The sequence below is a fragment of the Podarcis bocagei genome, assembly GCF_964188305.1.
Source record: "Podarcis bocagei genome assembly, chromosome: 9".
Classification (NCBI taxonomy): Eukaryota; Metazoa; Chordata; class Lepidosauria; order Squamata; family Lacertidae; genus Podarcis; species Podarcis bocagei.
Window position 1 is genome coordinate 7476550 of NC_138134.1, and position 13441 is coordinate 7489990.

The 13441-nt window shown below is 45.2% G+C and overlaps 1 long non-coding RNA gene across 1 annotated transcript in view; it reads left to right on the forward strand.

Annotated features, from left to right (window-relative positions):
- Positions 1 to 13441, forward strand: part of LOC308594675 — a 106033-nt gene that overhangs the window by 86639 nt on the left and 5953 nt on the right. The window lies entirely within an intron of this gene.

Here is a 13441-nt window from a genome sequence, read left to right on the forward strand (position 1 = left end):
CATTCATGCTTTATTTTCACCAGGATTGGCTGGACCAGGCTTCCTCAACCTCAGCCCTCCAGATGTTTTTGGCCTACAACTCCCATGGTCCCTAGCTAGCAGGACCAGTGGTCAGGGATGATGGGAATTGTAGTCTCAAAACATCTGGAGGGCTGAGGTTGAGGAAGCCTGGGCTGGACCAACATAAACAGCAACAGCAACAACAGTATGGCCACAGTTCAGAGAAAGAGTGGGCAGTTTGTGTTATTGGACTCCAGCAAAGCCAATGGACTAGGGAGCTGGGAGCTGGGGTCCACAGCAACATCTATAGGGCCACAGGTTACTCTTCCCTGGGGTAGAGTGGAATTTCTGTTTCAATGCTTCCCACATATGCATTCAAATCCCAGGCATATTTATTTATCTCATTTACAGTGGTACCTCGGGATGCGAATAGGATCCGTTCCGGAGCCCCGTTCGAAACCTGAACAGAATGTAAAACATGACAGCGCATCTGCACGTGCACGGGTCTCATTTTGCCACTTCCGTGCATGCGTGTGACGTCATTTTGAGTGCCTGCGCATGTGCGAGCGGCGAAACTCGGAAGTAACACGCTCTGTTACTTCCAGGTTGCTGCGGAGCGCAACCCGAAAGCGCTCAACCTGAAGCACATTCAACCTGAGGTATGACTGTATATTCCAACTTTTCTGTGGATTTGGCTAACCTGGTTCTCTCTTCCTTCATTTAATCCCCACCATAACCCTGTGAGGTAGGTTAGGCTGAGAGAGGCAGCGACTGGTCCCCAAGGTAACCCAGGGAGCTTCATGGCCGAGGGGGGGGGGAAGGATTTGAACCCTGGTGTCCCAGGTTGTAGGCTGACACTCTAACCACTACGCCACATGGGCTCTCGGATTTAGAGCTCTCAGAGCTAGAGTTCCTATCACCCTTGGCCAACTATGTTTCCCAGGATTCTTTGGGGGAAGCCAAGTTGTGACCCAGGGAAGGGCTTGGGGGCAGAAGGCTCAGAAGAATGAGCAGGAGGGGCCCCCCGAACACAGCAAAACTGACTTACCACATTTGGGAGCAAGTGAAGCAGTACACCTTGCTGGGGGATGTGAAACACAAGAGCAGTCAAGTACAACATTCCTAGACTGAACATGTTTACATATGGGGAGGAATGTTTGTCCAGCCAACAGGTAAACTTCTTGTTTCCTTCTGGGCTGGGACAGACTTCCTCTGCATGTGACTAGAGGTGGGTGTGGCCTCACCTGTGCAGGTAAGGACAAAAGCACAGGGCAGGGCAGCCATCTCTCTCTCTTTCACTACATGCATCGAAGAAGCAACATCTGCTTAGCCAAAGATGCCCTCTTGGCTCCAGCCAAGAGAGGACAAAGGGACTGTCTCCTTATGAAATAGTTTCCAGGTGTATGTTACTTTTCTAAGCTAAGTCTGCCTTCTGGGATCCGATTGTGAACAGAATGTGAGTAAACTCTTTTTATACTTTTATAGAAGACTGTCGTGTCTTATCTTTTATGAGGGATTAAGGGGGAAATACCAGGACAGTTATTATAGAGGCTTTTGCGAGCCTGAGCAAATGCATCCGCTGCAAGTTTAAAAAGGGGAATGTTACTCTGCTAAATTGTGAACTTGTTTACACAAGTTGGAAAAGGCTATAAGCAAACAATATATCCTCTCCTGCATCCCTGAACATTCCCACACTTGCTACCTAAAGAACCCACACACACAAACACCGTAAGATAGCAGAATCATAGAATCATAGAGCTGGAAGGGACCCCCAAAGGTCATCTACTCCAACCCCCTGCAATGCAGGAATGGCAACTAAAGCATCCATGATGGATGGGCATCCAGCCTCTGCTCAGAAACTTCTAACAAATGAGAGTCCACCTTGCAAAGGAGTCCATTCCACTGTCAAACAGCTCTTACTGATAGAAAGTTCTTCCTAATGCGTGGTCCGAATCTCAATCGTTTCTTGTCATCTGAATCCACTGGTTCAGTTCCTCTGGAGCAGCAGAAAACAAGCTGGCTCCACCTTCCATCTGATTCCTGAGGACTCTTGGGGTCCCTTCCAACTCTACAGTTCTATGATATGATTCCAGGTGACAGCCCTTCAGATATCTGAAAATGGCTCCATCTTGGCACCATCCACAAACCAACAAAATAGCGTCTTTCCATCCATCCCTCCCCCACAAACAAGCCTCTTGCTTTTAGTCATACGCAAATATACGTGTGTCAAATGATTAACACTCATTTGATGAATCAGCTAAGATTTCCTCAGCCTGGCAATGGCCTTCCTGTCTTCCCCAATACTGCTTGCCAATTTGCCTTGACATGGCAGCTGTCCGTCTTGTGTGCTCACTGTGTGTGCTGCGAAGTGTGAAGGGGAAATGCACGTCTTCAAACTCACTGGGAGAGAGGTGGTGGACGTGCGCTAGGAATGGCCCTTGGCCATGCTCCCTGATGCTTCTGCATCACATAGGGACCACAGCTTAGTGGCCAAGCCCTGTGTGTTGCACACAGCAGGAACCAGGTTTGATTCTCGGTCTCTCCACTGAAAAGGCTTGATTGCCATATGGCAGGAAAGTCCACAGCCTGAAACCTTGGAGAGACATGGAAGGATTTGAAGGGCCAATTTTCTGGCTCAGGATGTAGGGAGTGGAGGGAAATTTGCTCCTCTTTGCATTACAAAAAAGAAAAATCTTCATTGAATAATAATTTTAAAAACATAAAAAGGAAAGAAAAAAATGCAGTTTCAAAGAAACAGATGATAGATGATAGATAGATAGATAGATAGATAGATAGATAGATAGATAGATAGATAGATAAAGATAGATAGATAGATAGATAGATAGATAGATAGATAGATGATAGATAGATGATAGATAGATATAGATAGATGATAGATAGATAGATAGATAGATAGATAGATAGATAGATAGATAGATAGATAGATGATAGATAGATAAAGATAGATAGATAGATAGATGATAGATAGATAGATAGATAGATAGATGATAGATAGATAGATGATAGATAGATAGATAGATAAAGATAGATAGATAGATGATAGATAGATAGATGATAGATAGATGATAGATAGATAGATGATAGATAGATAGATAGATAGATAGATAGATAGATAGATAGATGATAGATAGATAGATAGATAGATAGATGATAGATAGATAGATGATAGATAGATAGATAGATAGATAGATAGATAGATAGATAGATGATAGATGATAGATAGATAGATAGATAGATGATAGATAGATAGATAGATAGATGATAGATGATAGATGATAGATGATAGATAGATAGATAGATAGAGATAGATAGAGATAGATAGATAGATAGATAGATAGATAGATAGATAGATAGATAGATAGATGGTAGATAGATAGATAGATAGATAGATGATAGATAGATGATAGAATGATAGATAGATACTGTAGGTAGATAGATTAGATTAGATTTATATACTGCCCCTCACCAAAAGATCTCAGGGTCGTTCACGATATAAAAACACAAGATAAACACACAAATAAATAGTTAAAACGAAAACAAGAAAGCAATTAACTCCCCCTATCCCACAAGCACATTTAAAAGGCTGTAGAATATTAATCACCTCAAGGCCTGGCTGAAGAAGAACATTTTCACCTGGCACCTAAAGGAGTTGTCGTTTAGTCATGTCCGACACTTGGTGACCCCCTGGACCAGAGCACGCCAGGCACTCCTGTCTTCCACTGCCTCCCACAGTTTGGTCAAAACTGCAGTGATCCTTCATGGAAGGGGCTTGAATAACTCAGGGAAGCTATGAGCTATGCCATGCAGGGCCACCCAAGATGGACAGGTCATAGTGGAGAGTTTTGACCAAACGTGATCCACCTGGAGCAGGAACCGGCAAGCCACTCCAGTATCCCTGCCAAGAAAACTCCATAGACAAAGACAACCTAAAGGAGGTAAAAGGTAAAGGTAAAGGTACCCCTGCCCATACGGGCCAGTCTTGACAGACTCTACGGTTGTGCACTCATCTCACTCTAGAGGCCGGAAGCCGGCGCCGTCTGCAGACACTTCCGGGTCACATGGCCAGTGTGACATCGCTGCTCTGGCGAGCCAGCACCAGCGCAGCACACGGAACACTGTTTACCTTCCCGCTATAAAGCGGTACCTATTTATCTACTTGCACTTTAAGGGTGCTTTCGAACTGCTAGGTGGGCAGGAGCTGGGACCGAAGGACGGGAGCTCACCCCGCCGCGGGGATTCGAACCGCCGACCATACGATCGGCAAGTCCTAGGCACTGTGGTTTTACCCACAGCGCCAACCGCGTCCCTAAAGGAGAGCAATCCACAAATGGGGAGCTGTTGCGGAAAAGGCCGGTTCTCATGTGGCCACCCTCTGAACCTCACATGGAGGAGGCATGTAAAGAAGGGCCCAAATGATAAGTGAGGAATTCAGGTCAGTCTTTATGGGACATAGGCTCCCCTTTCCTTTTCACACTGTTTGCATTTTCATTAGGAATTTCTTGGTTCATATTTCTCAAAGCAGAGTGCCAAAATGAAACTAGACTTCTCCCAATCCTGCAAGGCAGTTCTCCAGCCGAATGTTGCGTGCTTGTAAGTGTGCATTAAAAAGTGTGCATTAAAAACACACCTATACTGATGAAAATAGCATACAAAAATGCATTAGATTAAGTGAAAGTGCTTGCAAAAATGTGCATTGCTCAAGAGTGCATACAAAGAAAATATGTTTATTGGGAGAAATTGGCACTAAAATTCTGATGAAGTTTTGTGAGTACAGTGGTACCTCGGGTTAAGTACTTAATTCATTCCGGAGGTCCGTTCTTAGCCTGAAATTATTCTTTACCTGAAGCACCACTTTAGCTAATGGGGCCTCCTGCTGCTGCCGCGCCGCTGGAGCCGAATTTCTGTTCTCATACTGAAGCAAAGTTCTTAACCTGAGGTACTATTTCTGGGTTAGCGGAGTCTGTAACCTGAAGCATCTATAACCCGAAGCGTATGTAACCCAAGGTACCACTGTACTTCAGAGAAAACCTGGCAAACTGCTGTAGAAAGGTAGATAACTGGATTTTGGATTGGGGATGGTGAGGGAAACTGAAATTAACAAATTTGTCCCTTTCCCCTTACAGGACAGATGTCCTCCCTTCAGGCTTGGTGGTGTTCTTGATGAATCCCCGAGGCCATTCGTATGGCACTTGACTCATGCACACATCTCTGCAAGCCGTTTTCCTGAATGTCATGCATTTTGGATTCTCTTTTCACTCCTGCCTTCATTCCTGTACATGTCTCGCTCAAATGTATGGATTTTTGTAGACACCAGTTAGAGAACTGCATCGCAACATACAGAGAAGTGCCAGTCTCTCATAGATCCCATCTGTTAGGGATGCCTTTAGTTGCGATGGGTGGCGCTGTGGGTTAAACCACAGAGCCTAGGACTTGCTGATCAGAAGGTCGGCAGCTCGAATCCCCACGACAGGGTGAGCTCCCGTTGCTCGGTCGCTGCTCCTGCCAACCTAGCAGTTTGAAAGCACAAGTAGATAAATAGGTACCGCTCCAGCGGGAAGGTAAACGGCGTTTCCATGCACTGCTCTGGTTCGCCAGAAGCGGCTTAGTCATGCTGGCCACATGACCCGGAAGCTGTATGCCGGCTCCCTTGGTCAATAAAGCGAGATGAGCGCCGCAACCCCAGAGTTGGCCATGACTGGACCTAATGGTCAGGGGTCCCTTTGCCTTTACCTGCATTGCAGGGGTTGGAGTATTTGACTCTTGGGGTGTCCCTCCCAAATCTACCATTCTGAGATTTTATGAAACAAATTCTCGCCTCCACCCCCAGCTCCCGTATATTGAATTGGCGGAAGCAGGGGTGCCATCTTTGGCTCAGGCAGCAAAATGTCTTGGGGTGGCCTTGATTATTTCCCACTGCCTTTGCTGAGTTGAGAAACTGAGACGAGGCACTGTTCTTCCTGGGGCACAATTAAAAGTCTGATTTCTTTCATCCCATCCCATAATTCCTAGTCTTGGATTAGGAGACGTTGAAGGAGTCCCCCTTGCAAAAGACCTCTTATCTTTAAAGGCAGCCTTCCACTTGGAAGCAGCTAATCGTTCCACAGTAGGGTACAGCTCCAAGGTATTATGGCTTCCTTGCAAGCAAACTCCCTTCATACCAAGCTCTGCAGGGCCGCTATTATTAGCCTGGGGTGCTGTGTTCTCTGCAAGCCGTCTCTGCTCACCCAGATATTTCAACACAGGAGGCCAAGACAAGGGAAACTAAAAGAGGGGGAGGCGATGGGCTGGGGCAGGGGTCAGCAAACTTTTCCAGTAGGGGGCCAGTCCACTGTCCCTCAGACCTTTTGGGGGGCCGGACTATATTTGGGGGGAAATGAACCAATTCCTATGCCCCACAAATAACCCAGAGATGCATTTTAAATAAAAGGGCACATTCTACTCATGTAAAAACACGCTGATTCCCAGACCATCAGTAGGCCAGATTGAGAAGGCGATTGGGCTGCATCCGGCCCTGGGCCTTAGTTTGCCTGCCCATGGGCTGGGGAGTGACTGTTCCTTAGCTCTCCCTCCCTCCTTGTCCCAGACCTGCTTTGATTTCAGTCCAAGCCCTGCTATAAATCAGCCCTAGGAAGCCTGAGTTGTCTCGGTTACTGGACCGAAGGTCCGTCTCCAGCTAGGCGTTGGGTGCTTGGCTCCTCTGAAAGTGGCTTGAGCAGGTGCTGCGCTTGCTTGCTGCCTTGACCGCCTCCCTCTGGAGCACAGTACTTTTGACAATAGCAGGAAACTACTAACTAGAGACTGCAAGGTTGCAAAATTAGTTGGCGCTGTGGGTTAAACCACAGAGCCTACGACTTGCCAATCAGAAGGTCAGCGGTTCAAATCCCTGTGACGGGGTGAGCTCCTGTTGCTCAGTCCCAGCTCCTGCCAACCTAGCAGTTCGAAAGCACATCAAAGCAAGTAGATAAATAGGTATCGCTCCAGCGGGAAGGTAAACGGCGTTTCTGTGCGCTGCTCTGGTTCGCCAGAAGCGGCTTAGTCATGCTGGCCACATGACCCGGAAGCTGTACACAGGCTCCCTTGGCCAATAGAGCGAGATGAGCACCGCAACCCCAGAGTCGGCCATGACTGGACCTAATGGTCAGGGGTCCCTTTACCTTTACCTAAGAATAACAGACTTGCAAGCTAAGTGGGTCAGAGCAGCTGGTTTGTGTTGCCTTTTCCCATATGTGGTGGGTGTGTCCCAAGGTGAAAGACCTCTGGGAAAAGATTGATAATGAGTTGAAAAAGATGTTGAAATATACTTTTATTAAAAAACCAGAAGCGTTTCTACTTGGAATAACAGGTTTGGAATTGCCCAAGAAAGATGTTAGACTGTTTTTGCATGCCACAACTGCAGCAAGAATTTTGTTAGCCAAATACTGGAAATTACAAGAAATACCAACAGTGGAGGAATGGCAGATGAAGATGATGGACTTTTTGGAGCTGGCCGACCTGACCGGAAGAGTCCGCAAACAGAAGGAGGAGGAGTACCAAGAAGAAGGGAAGAAATTTAAGGATTATTTAGTAAAATATTCTAAGATAATATAAGTAGTACTATTTGTGTACTTGGCTTAGGAGTTAAATGTTTTAAATTGCATAACATTATGGATATATGTGAATATGATAAGAAAGAAAGATATTAATTGATTAGGTTAATTTTATTAGAAATTAGTATTGACTTACAATGACTCATATGGAAACTCGGCTAGAGGGACTTGAGGAAGTCATCTAACAATGGTAACATAAGTGAGATTATAATGGTTAGGATAAACGTTTGTATGTTTGTTTGTTATATTGTAATGTTTTTTGTTTTTGTTGTTGTTTATGTTTGTTATAAATTTGGAAAATCAATAACAATTTTGGAAAAAGAAAAAAGAACCAGGCAGGCTGAGGCCAAGTGGGATGCATTATGGCTGAACTCATGTCAGGTGGGACTTGGTCTCCGTCCAAGTCACACCCCCAGTTGGCAAATGATCTTAGGCTTCTTATTTCAAAAGCAGGGGGTGGGGAACTGAAGGTAAGGTTTGCAGATTGTGCTGGCCCTAACAGACAGCACGTCCCTGCCCAAGGGGTAGGGGCAAGAAGCAGCTTTGCACAATGGGCTCAGTGCCCCCTGGCCATTTCAGTCGAGCAGTGCTATCACATTCATAGAATTGCAGGTGGAGGGGTCCCACGGGGCATCTAGACCAACCCCTGCAATGCAGGAATCACATTGACTGATTCAACGCTAGCCTTGTTCAGGCATCTGAGGAATGGGTCCATATCCCCTGGCCAGGCCTCTAATGTCCTCGTCTGCTCCATTTTTTTTCCCCAAGTGAATTTTTATTGTTTTCCTTACATATTCTTTTCCAACAAATTGTAATAGCACCATACATTCCCTTTGACTCTGCCGAGTCACGACCCCCCTCCGTCCCCACAACTGGTATATTTATCCTCTTTCCATCACACACATCATTCTCAAATTAGTACTATTATACATTGGAGGTATTGTGTCAATCCTGTTAGCGTCTTGACCTCTTTACAATTCTTCTTTAAATATTCAATAAATTTACTCCAGTTATTTTGGTATCTTTGATCTCCCTGGTCCCGGATCCTCCCTGACAGTTTGGCAAGTTCTGCATATTCTGTCAACTTTGCCTGCCACTCCTGTATAGTTGGTATATCTTGTACTTTCCATCTTTGGGCCAGAAGGGTCCTCGCGGCAGCTGTAGCATACATGAACAAATTTTGATCTTCTATTTTAATTTCTGTTCCTATTAAGCCTAATAGACACGCTTCCGGTCTTATGGGGAAAGTATATCTAAATATTTTTTTGAGTTCATTATAAATTGATTCCCAATTTTTTTTTACCTTATCACAGGTAAATGCAATTCTGGGCTGCATCAATAGGAGTATAGCATCTAGATCAAGGGAAGTAATAGTGCCACTGTATTCTGTTCTGGTCAGACCTCACCTGGAGTACTGTGTCCAGTTCTGGGCACCACAATTCAAGAAGGACACTGACAAACTGGAACGTGTCCAGAGGAGGGCAACCAAAATAGTCAAAGGCCTGGAAACGATGCCTTATGAGGAACGGCTAAGGGAGCTGGGCATGTTTAGCCTGGAGAAGAGGAGGTTAAGGGGTGATATGATAGCCATGTTCAAATATATAAAAGGATGTCATATAGAGGAGGGAGAAAGGTTGTTTTCTGCTGCTCCAGAGAAGCGGACACGGAGCAATGGATCCAAACTTCAAGAAAGAAGATTCCACCCAAACATTAGGAAGAACTTCCTGACAGTAAGAGCTGTTTGACAGTGGAATTTGCTGCCAAGGAGTGTGCTGGAGTCTCCTGCTTTGGAGGTCTTTAAGCAGAGGCTTGACAACCATATGTCAGGAGTGCTCTGATGGTGTTTCCTGCTTGGCAGGGGGTTGGACTCGATGGCCCTTGTGGTCTCTTCCAACTCTATGATTCTATGATTCTATGATTCTAGGTCCACCACATAAGCAGAAGCTCTAAAGGTGCCTTTGGCTGAGCATCCTTCAGAGGCGTGGAGGTTGCAATGTCAGAATGTGACCTGGGAGACCAGGGCTGCAATCCCCCCTCGGCCTTGACGCTCACTGGGCGGCCTGGAGATCCAGTCACTGTCCCTCAGCCTGACCTACCTCACAGGGTTGTTGCAGAGATTAAATGAGGGGAGAACCCACTTGGAGAAAAAGGTGGGATTTAAATAATAAATAAGGAAGGGTTGTAAGCTTCAAGGTTTTTTTTGGTGGGACATGGGCACTCCCCGTTTCCACAAACCATTGTCAGGACCTGGAATATTCACAAAGCCAGTTCTTTGAATTGTGCCTTTGCTGCAGCAAGTAGAGCTACATTCATTATTGTCCAAGGGCGACACCTGCTGCCTGACATGAAGAAGTCTCATTTGGATAGGAGTCTTCAAATATTTTACACAAGAAAAAGAAAGAAGTACAGTGGTACCTCAGGTTACATACGCTTCAAGTTACAGACTCCGCTAACCCAGAAATAGTGCTTCAGGTTAAGAACTTTGCTTCAGGATGAGAACAGAAATCGGGCTCCGGCAGCGGGAGGCCCCATTACCTAAATTGGTACCTCAGGTTAAGAACAGTTTCAGGTTATGAATGGACCTCCAGAACGAATTAAGTATTTAGCCTGAGGTACCACTGTACCGGAAAAGAGCAGATTCTGTTCATGGTTTAAACCAGGCATAGGCAACCTTCGGCCCTCCAGATGTTTTGGCCTACAACTCCCATGATCCCTAGCTAACAGGACCAGTGGTCAAGGCAGGGATGGGACTTGTAGTCCAAAACATCTGGAGGGCTGAAGGTTGCCTATGCCTGGTTGAAAATCATTCAAACATAAGAACTGAAGAACAGACCTGCTGAAGAAGAAGAAGAAGAGTTTGGATTTGATATCCCGCATTATCACTACCCGAAGGAGTCTCAAAGCGGCTAACATTCTCCTTTCCCTTCCTCCCCCACAACAAACACTCTGTGAGGTGAGTGGGGCTGAGAGACTTCAGAGAAGTGTGACTGGCCCAAGGTCACCCAGCAGCTGCATGTGGAGGAGCGGGGAATCGAACCTGGTTCACCAGATTACAAGTCTACCGCTCTTAACCACTACACCACACTGGCTCTCTGAATCAGTGGCCCATCTAGTCCAGCATCCTCTTCTCACAGGGGCCAAACAGATGCCCATTATGTGAATCTTACAAGCAGGACCAGAGCAGAAGAGCAACTCTCCCCGCTCCTGGGGCTTCCAGCAACTGGTATTGGGAAGCAACTATGGAGGCAGAGCAGAGGCATCTTGGCTAGTTGCCTATAGCTTGATCCACCATGAATTTGTCCCGTTTCTGCTCATCTGCAGCCTGACATGGGGCACCCCCTCTACAGAGCCCCCTGTCAGGAGTTCAGCCTACACACGAGTAGGACCCTGGCAGAGACACATGCCCAAACATCACAGCAACTGATGCCAACCAACACCAGCATACTTAGGGATCTGCAGAGTTAGCGCAGTTGCATAACAGACCTCAGCAACTCAGCATTTTGGCTAATCTACTTTATTTACATATAAACACACACGGAGCACTGCAACATGGCTCCCTCTCTCTCTAGCATCAGACAGAAAAGAGAAAATGAACAAATAGTCCCACTTCACGGAACACAGTAACACAAACATCCTGTCTCCATCACTTCCCACTCTGTGGAGTCAAAACATACAGTCATGTGATAGACAACAATCCCATGACTGCAGACACAGGGAATGAATCTTCAACGCCCCCTACCACCGCATGTGTAGATCAAGCTCAGCATTTTGTGGCCATTGGGTATGCTCATCCAGCTGTATTTTTGGGGTGCCCTCCTTAAGGCATTCCCCCCATCTGTCAGAACTTCTGCAAATCTTGGGCTTCTCCCAAGCCTGTTGGTGCTTCCCATCCTGTGTGAACTTTGCCACTTGCCCTCTGAACATTGGAAATAAGAGTGAATGAGAATTAACCTTGGCTGTCTGGCTAACTCTGACACAGTTTGCTCCTGCTGTTGTGTTATAAGAGACTTATTTGGGTGTGGGTTTACAGTATTTCTTTTTTGGCGACTTGTAGGTTTTATCAACCAACGCGTAGCTTGGGTCCTGCAATTGCCCACAGGCAGCAGTTTGAAACCCGCGGGCACTGCTTGGCTTTTTATCCTTCTCAACTAAGCCGATGAACAGCTCTAAATTACACCTGCGGTAACATATTTACATAGCAAAACCGCTACAGGTTTTGCAATCCCACCTGCGTCCAGCCAATAGTGAGTAGCGATTCCGTGTGCTTGACCTTCCGTACGGGACGATAGGTGGCGCTGTGGGTTAAACCACAGAGCCTAGGACTTGCCGATCAGAAGGTTGGCGGTTCGAATCCCTGCGACAGGGTGAGCTCCTGTTGCTTGGTCCCTGCTCCTGCCAACCTAGCAGTTCGAAAGCACGTCAAGTGCAAGTAGATAAATAGGTACCACTCTGGCGGGAAGGTAGTGTTTCCGTGCGCTGCTCTGGTTTGCCAAAAGCAGCTTAGTCATACTGGTCACATGACCCGGAAGCTGTACACTGTCTCCCTCGGCCAATAAAGCGAGATGAGCGCCGCCACCCCAGAGTCGGCCACGACTGGTCCTAATGGTCAGGGGTCCCTTTACTTATTGTTTCAACTACCTTTGGGAGTTGTTGGGGCTGAAAGGCCATCTAGAAATAAGAGTGTCAGTAAATAAAAATGAATGCTGCTGGCTCGCTAGACTCAGTGTTGAGATTTCACACGTTCTTTTATTGGATTATTTCAGCAACCACTTAAGTGATTTGTTAAAACTCCGCTTGTGGGAAAGCAGTCTACAAAATTGTACATAACCAGAAGTTACATACGTAGGGTTATCTGTGAACAGTGAGCAAGATGACCAGAAGTGAAATCAACCGGAAGGATATGACAATAGATTTGGATGGCACGCGTACCTGTGGTATGAAAAGGCAAAAGTACATCAAACTTTCCGAAATCACATTATAAGGAAAGTGATTTTTAAAGTTTGGGAGAAGTGCAAAGGATTACTAGAACAAAAAGCACCATGGTGGCTTTCTTCCTTGGAGGCAATATCAGGGGGCTGGGAATTAAATATGGACACAAAATGGGTTACATACAGAGAATTGTTAATAGAATCAGAAAACAAATTAAAATGGAAAAATTTAACGAAATTAGAGAGAATGTAACGGATTGGTTACAATACTTTCAGTTAAATGAAATATTTAAGAATGAGAAAAAGACAGGTTTTTCGTATGAAATTTCAACCTTTAAGAGAGAAATAATAGAAAATGTCACAAAACTAGTCTTGAAAATGTACAATTTGTTGCTACAATAGGAAACGAAAGATGAAGAGGGTAAATCTGTCATGATTAAATGGGCACATAATATGCAGATGGTAGAATTGGAAAAACTATGGAAGGACATAAAGTTGTGATCCAAGAAAATTGCATGAAAATGATGTATAGATGGTACTTAACTCCTGTTACAATTAGCAAAAATGTATAAATCTAAGGAAAGCGAGCATTGGAAATGTAAAACTACAGAAGGGACATTTTTTTCATATGTGGTGGGAATGTAAAACCATTAAGAAAGATTGGGAAATGATTTATAATGAATTGAAGATGTTTAAAATAAGCTTTGTTAAAAAACCAGAAGCTTTCTTAATAGGTATTATATGCGTGGATTTACCAAAATCACAAAATAATTTATTTATGTATGCAACTATGGCTGCATGGACATTATTAGCATAACATTGGAAAGAAGAAGGTGTCTCAACCAAAACAATGGAATATGCTGAAATGGCAAAATTGACAATGAAACTAAGAGGAAGAGACATAAA